At 33.6% G+C, this 8,119-nt stretch overlaps 1 pseudogene; it reads right to left on the bottom strand.

Moving 5' to 3' along the window:
* Positions 1-2,206: 2,206 nt before the first annotated feature.
* LOC138348821 (protein FLOWERING LOCUS D-like) lies at positions 2,207-5,490 on the bottom strand (annotated as a pseudogene).
* Positions 5,491-8,119: the final 2,629 nt, after the last annotated feature.

The following is an 8,119-nucleotide window of genomic DNA, read 5'->3' as shown; positions in this document are numbered from 1 at the left end:
ACAAAAGTAAAGTGACTCAAGAATCAGTTGAAAGAAAAGTGAAATATATCTAAAAAAATACAATAAATACAAGCAATAAAATAAGAGAGTCAGTTACACAAATGGAGAAAGAGGGGAAAATATCAAGGTAAAAGAATATGAGAAATAGGGTAAAATAAAATGATAAAAAGTGGTATGTTTAGACGATATGTCAAGGAGGGCAAAAAGTCACTAAAGTAAACATATATATACCCTACCTGACCTTGAGCCTATGTTACCAGCTAAGAAAGTCCTATCGTGATCTTAAGAGTTGTATAGCGAACTTAAAGTAGTGAAAATAAGGGCAAGCTTATGGCAATATGTATGAATGAGTTGTGAATCTGTTGTGAGAGTGAGTGTTGAAAATTAATCCTTATACTAAAACTAAAATCATTTTGGAAAAATGAGGATATCATTTTGAAGTGAGGACACTAGTTGCAATACCGGAAATATTATCACCTCTGTGAGAAAATAAAGAGGATAGGTGTTAGTGCGTGGTGAGTCTGTGTCATGATCTAATTCCACATAATTCAAGCCTAATAGTGATAGCATGCACAAAAATGATGAGACTCATTGGAATTGATAGCAAAATGATTGCAAAAGATAAAACATGGCTACTATTGTACAAAGATTTTTTATTGAGTCATAGTGCGTCGCTTGAGGACAAACAACGAATTTAAGTTGAGGGTGTTGATATACCGTGGTTTCACGGTATTTTTAATGCTTTTTCCTTAAGTGTAGTGTGTGTCCAAAAGCCTTTTTGTATTAATTTTTATGTAAGTTTCTCTTTATTTGTAGGAAATCTGTCTAAAAGATAAATGCGGAGGTTATTGAGCAAGAAATGCACAAAAGTACCACCTACGGAGCTTGTGACTGTCCGTAGGTGGCATCGTAGTGAAGCTGCTGAAGGAAGATGGGGAAGTCTGACCATAGTGTGGGGTTACGGAGTGTGTGACAGACCATTGTAGCCATGACGGTTCGTCCTGCTGGTTCGTCATGAAGATCGGAGATGTAGTCCCAGTACCCAAATTCGAAGAATTCAAGTGTTATGGAACGGAGACCCTCGACGGACCGTTGTGCCTGCAATGATCTGTCACACCTGCCGTCGAGGGTAATAAAGAGAGAAGCAGAAGAATTTGCATAAGAATGGGACGACGGAGTCCATGACGGCCCGTCGTGACCACGACGACCCGTCGCGAGGTTTGTTGACCCAGCCGCGTTTCGATATATTTCTAGAAAATAAAGTCCTTCTTTAATTAGGTTTTTTTTTATAAACAGTTCAAAAAACCTCATTTTTGGGGTTAGACTCTTTGGTGATTAGACTCTTTTATGTTATATTCTTTGTGAGGAGATTATTTTTGGGGATTACACTTTGGTTTATTACACTTTTCTCTAGAGTTGATTGTTGGTGAGTTTGTGCATTAATCAAGTAAAATTCTGGATTTTATTCTTTCTCGTTGAAGTAAGTGCATCAATTCTGATATTACATATTTGAATATTGTGATTATGACTATGGGTAACTAAACTCCATAACAAGGGTTGTGGGAACCATAGACGAATAATGTGGTAAAATCTAAGTAAAATAACAATTCTAGAATAGTGTCTTGCATCTATTGATAATTCTTTTGCGTAGAAGTCTTTTTAACGGATGGCCAACATTAGAACTCGCCTTAATGATACTTGCCGGACCAAGGAGGTAGATAATTGGAAGAGAATTATCAACATAGATTTAGTGTATGCTATCTAATAGGCTAGTATTTATTGGTACGAGGTAATAACTTAGTCAAATATCGAATACGATGCTTAATATGAGGTAAAGGTACGGGTTAGTATGGAAACACACGTAGCCGGACCAAGGTGCGGAGTGAAATTTTCTACAAGCCGGACCAAGGATTTAGAAATACATAACTTGTCTTTTTGCATGCAAGATACTAGGAAAGAATTGTTATAGTTCGAATTATCAAGTTAGGAGCCTCTGGGAAACACGTAAACCCTAGTTACTTTTATTAACTGATTAAACTCCAACATTTGAATCTGTTAGTTGTCTACTTTAATTTAGCTAATTATTTTCATTCATTTAGAAGTAGAAAAAGACCTTTTATTGTCTTTACTTTCTAAGGAAATAATAGTAATAATAGATTGAAGTTAAGTCTGAACTATTTTCCTCGTGGGAACGATTCCAACCTCATTAGTTGGGTTCTTTACTTGATACGACCGCTTTACTTCTTATTTGAGATGCAAATTTGAGCATATAAATATTTAACAATTCAAAACCTAATATTTTTTTTGTTGTGTCCAGTGTTTGCTGAGGCAACTCTTGGAATTAACGTGAAAGAACCACTCTTCAAAACTCCGAGGGGAACAGTGCACAATGCCATATCTCCCTCAAATAATTTCTCTGTAGTAATCACCTTCACACTATATATACTGTAACGAATGACATACCGAGTTTTTTTCAAAACTAATAGGTACATTTTCAGCCAGTGCATTAACTAATCTTCCATTTCCACCGGGCAAGAAGCAGTGATCCACTCTTGTATCATAGGGGTCATCATGGTCCCAAATGCTATGGAAATATTTTAAAGCAAACCTGCATTTGCAAATTCCAAATTTGCCACATGTCAATTAAACAGGCTCATCTCCTCATCATTCATCGCAACACTAAAATCCTTTCGCAAAGTCTCCAATGCCTCTCTAGGATAAACAATCAGAGATAATTCTTGCCTGACCTTACTTGTCTTGTCCAAAAGTTAATTATAAGCATCCTCCACTTTTTTATCCAATTAATCGTCTATGGACTTTCCGTCAACATGATAGAGTGGACACTGGTCTATTGACTTATGAAGTGTATACGACAATTTTCGAGCCAACAAACCAAGTGGATTCCCTAATGTACCTGTCAAAACATTCATAAGTCAGCAACTACTACTGTATTCCGTCCTTCCATCTTTTTTTATACATCCTTCCACCTGCACGCTTTTGTCCCTCCAAAACAATTACCTCAAACCCAAATAACATTAGTTGCCTTGCTACTGCAAGCCCAACAAGACCTTCCCGGATAACAACCACTCTTCCCTTACTTGGCCTACTTTGAATCTTTTCCTTAATTGCTCACGCCACCTAAAATTAACATATCTATATGCTAATAAGTAGTTATATGCAGAATCTAGTAACTCACTACATCGTTCAGGTATAACATCGACAAACATATCCTTTTCACCCAAATCAACACATTTTCACGCCATTTTGCGATAATGTGATTTCTAATCAAAATATAATTATACTGATCTATCATTCTAATAAACTAACAACCCCAACTTCTATTTCTTCATCCTTTAACAAGTTAGATGGAAATCCATCAGTTAACACAACTAAAGCCTTATGATTTAATTTTTGTTTATACAAATAATCTCATCTGAAACAAGTTTCTTTCTCGAATTCCTACTTTTAACCACTTTAGAATCAACATTTGTATTAGAAAAATTAGAACATTTCACTCGAGTTTTGCTAATTTTTCCTGACAAAGATAAAGACACCAATGTGTTCCTCGTTAGTATTACCAAAAAAAGAGCAGCTCTTTCGTTAGCTTAAGAGGAAAGAATTAATTACTATACTATTGTGTGCTATTGAGCATGTATTGTCATGAGAAATATTTCACTATATCTAGTAGAGTAACAATTGAAAAAACATCTTTTACATAAGTAAGCAGTTTGAAAATTTTGATTCTCTTGATCTTTTCTTCATTTAATTGAATGAGTTGCGTTAGGCCAAGTAGGTTTACAGGTTCAGATTTTTTTGGTCTATTTCCAGTCATTTCTCAAATGATAAAAACTTAAGACCTATGTTTGATTGCTTCCATATCATGCTTTAACATTGTGCTTAACAGCTCAAGATGATGGAGAAATTTCTGCCTCTGCATAACGTCTATCTTTGTTGATATCTTCAAAGGATCTTTATCCTCATTATGTAAGTGAATTTGAAGTTTTAGTCAGAATGATTGTTAGAACAATCATATTGCTCAAAATGGTCATGAGAATCAGGATTGAAACAAACAATAGCCGCCGAAACTTCCACTCCTGGAAGAAAGGATCGATTGATGATATGCTAATACCTACTGAGTCATACAATATGCATGATATATATGGTATGCGCATTAAGCATGAGACAGAACTCCAGTGTTCACTTTCCATCATAACATAATATGAATATTAAGATACTTTTTTATGTTAGTCAAGTGAATCAACTTCCTTGTACAATATTTTAAATTAGAAATCTGAAGATTCACTATTTTCTGCACCCAGGAATAAAAAGCTAGTCAAGGCACTACCGACGATGAGGTGTTTGACTCTAAAAAATTGCCAGAGGATGAGTTCATGGTAGATTTGAAGTATGTATGCAGGCTGATACCTCACAAGTATAAGCCTGTGATAAGGCTAGACATTGTTCATCCTGAAAGTGAAGAGAGTTGTCTAGTCGTGTTAGGTTCCTTTACTAGTTGTTCTACATAAACTTTGTTGTTTGTGTTATAACGATGTATAGAAGTCTGGAAATGTAGCTTTCATTACATTGTTTATTGAGTGACTAACTATTGAGGCTGCAGTCTTTGTTTTGCATTTGTAATATGAGGATCAGGGCTTCCATTTCAACTAATAAAAGTTCAACACAATTATTATATTGTTAGATTGAAGCTCTTTCCTTCTCCTTTGAACACGTATGATAATCTATCATTTCTACATTTCATGTTCTAGAGCAAAGATCCATTAAAACGTGTTACATGTAAAATCGCGTCCAAACAAAAAGAATTGTTTCACGCTCAAAGCTACATCAAACTTGTTTCTATGGACAAAATTAGATCATTGGACATGATTTTATTATCTTATGCATGTCATCAGTTTTTCTTGAGAACAACAACGTTTCATCGTTGTTGACCGCTGGTGCTAAAGTTGTCATCTGTTGGTAACGTCGTGTCATCATTAGAATAGGTCACAGATGGCTCATCATTCTTGGCTTGTTTAGATTTTATGTCATTCATATGAGGCCATTTGAAGCTACTAACGTTTTCTTTTGCTAAATTTAAAACATTTGAAATATAATCAGCATTCCCCTCACCATCTTGTTTAGGACATGTTTTTCGACCCCAAGTAGTAGGATTCCACGAGATAGTTTTTCCTATACGATAACTTGAACTTGGTCGTCTTGCAGATCTATTTCTGAGCTGCTTCTTTGACACAACAGCTAGATAATTGAGAGAGTTTTCATTATTTTGTTAGTAATTGATAATCCAGACTCTTTCATTGACCTGGCCATGACCATAGAATCCTCTAAATCTGCTGAGTGGAAAGTCACCTGACAAGATCTTCCCATAATTTTGCTAGTGAGATTGATGAGGTTAGGCTCTGCAGTATGGGTATTCTGTTGAACATAGAAAACCCCCACTGAGGGCTCCTTTGCAATGAACTTTATTATGTCCATTAACGACTCGGTAATCTATAAAAAGACATTCACTATGGAAACACATGCATTCCCTTGATCACAAAATCTTCTTCATTATTACTAGTGTGAGAAATCAAATTATATAGAATTCTCAATAAACTATACACAAGTTCTAAAATAGAAAATCTCTTCTGTATGTTAACAGTGAGAAGAAGTAGGCACTCGACGTAACATAGTAAACAACAACATACCTAGTGTAATCCCAAAAGAATCAAGGAAATATATTATGTACAAAACTTGTGGTATGTGTACAACACCAGATAGTTCTTATCATTTTTAAGGGCAACATATTGCTAATCTAAGTTCACGCAGTCCAACCTGTACCAAATAAACTAAGTCTAGTATTTTAAGTAGAGAAGGATAGAGGGTCAAACCCTTCATACCCTAGCTTTAACTGTTGTAGTTTATCCAAAGTATCTTTTTCAGATGGATTTCTGACCATTAAACATATACCTGAACATATATCATGTCTCTACATATAGCAAAATTTAAAGGTTATACACAGTGTCAAATGCACAATTTGAAAAAACACATATGAAGTCATTAGTTTCATGAATTCTTTCAAATAAACTACAGATATTACATGACTGTCATTCAGGCATAGAGGTCACAAAGTTGTATTAACAAATTTGCATAATAGGTATTACTAATTTATTCAGAACCCCGAATTCTCAATCCGGCCAAGTGTATCTTTGAATACAAAGACACTAAAAGTCTTACTTTCAATAGCATATATGTTTGCATAATCTTTTCTATAATACATGTAAACTTAGAAAAATGTCCTAAAACTTAGAAATGAATTAACAAAAACTAAAGCCAAATTTGTTCATCTATCGCCCAAAAAGGATCAACATCACTCTTCCTCATACTTTTCGTACAAACTAATCTTGTGTTAGTGAAGTGTCTCATATAGGTGAACATCCAATCACACATGACACTGACATTTTTCGCAAGATGGACACCACATAACATGCCATTTCACTGTCCCCAACCATTAATATCTTCAAAATCTGAAATATTGAACGCGATGAAAATGAGTATAAGTTACGTCAAGAGATAAAATTGAAATAATCCTAGTTCGAGAAACATGACACTATGACCCTCGAATCATGAAAAATCTTATTTTAGAAGAATCAATGGACGAACAGATTAGTACCCACATTGATTTATTAATAAAATAATCGTGTTTGTTCATATTTTTTGTGATTGCAATTTATTTTCTATACCCTTTTAAATTTTTTGCATACACATGTGTACGTGGTTGCAAAAATAATGCAACGTCTCTTCTAGGATAGGTTTGTCGAACCCAAATGACTTACGAAATTATGATCACATTATATTCAATACAACTAAATCCATAAATTCAACACATTGTTTTCATGAAACTCATCTTCTCTATCTATACTTCAATTGCAAAAAAGTGAAAGCTCAAAATTAACTAAGAATGAACAACTTCAATTTTTGTGTTTATAGTATATACGACTAGCTCTATGACTGCAACATGTAACGAATTCAAGTACACATCTTTTTCATGATTACTTACATTCATGAAATTACTTATTTATAGGATCGATATTATGATCATTATCTCTCGATCTCTAATCACCTACCTTAGTTGAATACCTAACTACATCTATGAGTGAGGATACACAAATTCAACTGTGGATCATTTATTTTTCATCCTAACTCTAAACCAATCGTTGTGTTCGTTTGGGTGTTAATACTAAACATGATTATACACAAGTGGTGTGCAAGAATGATAACACTCCCTGTATTCTTTGATCTATCTACCTATTCATCTCTTGAGTTCAAGAATAGACACTGAATTAATCTAAATGGTGGTCAATCATGAAATTTTAATTAGAATACAAGAGCAATTTTTAGGATAATAAAATTAATCCACAGAAATTGATGTTCAACAATTAGTCTTGGCTACAACCTCAAAACAACGGTTTTTAGTTGCTCATCATATCGTATCATCATCGTCATATCATATTATATACTAAGTGGGAAGCTCCAAGTCAAAAATTAAATTACGGAAATACCCCTATTTTATTTTTTTTCATTAGAAATATATATTTTATTAACTTTTAGAATCAAATCAATAATGATAATAAAATTACATATCTCTTTTTTCTTAAATTTTTGACTTTTTTTCTCTATCTATCCTTCTATATTATATTTGAAACTAGCTAAATTGCCCGCGCTTTGCGCGGTGATGAATTACGTCTATAATGTACTTTTGAAAATTTTATAATGTGAGTGTTTTCGAGAGGGTAAAGCCCACTGATTGATGTTCAAGAATATTTTATTCAACGGAGATATGAAATGCTTTTTAATCTTAAAACGAATTTTTTTTGATAATAAATGTTTATGGATTTTTTTATTAACCCTTCATTTTACTATAGTTTTTCATCACCAAAGTCTTTTGAAAAGATATGTAATTGTTTCATTGTCTATATTTGTATTTTCAGAAAGCGGCACAAACATTTTATTCATCAATTGCGAGAGTTTTTCTTCTATTCATGTCCACTACCTACATAATCTAAATATTATACATTTTATATAATTAGTTGTTTACTTGATAGGTTTATTTAACTATAAAAGC

Source organism: Solanum lycopersicum, chromosome 5 (genome assembly GCF_036512215.1).
Source record: "Solanum lycopersicum chromosome 5, SLM_r2.1".
In the NCBI taxonomy this organism is placed as follows: Eukaryota; Viridiplantae; Streptophyta; class Magnoliopsida; order Solanales; family Solanaceae; genus Solanum; species Solanum lycopersicum.
The sequence above is the reverse complement of the archived record's forward strand: the minus strand, read 5'-3'. Positions and strand labels throughout refer to the sequence as shown.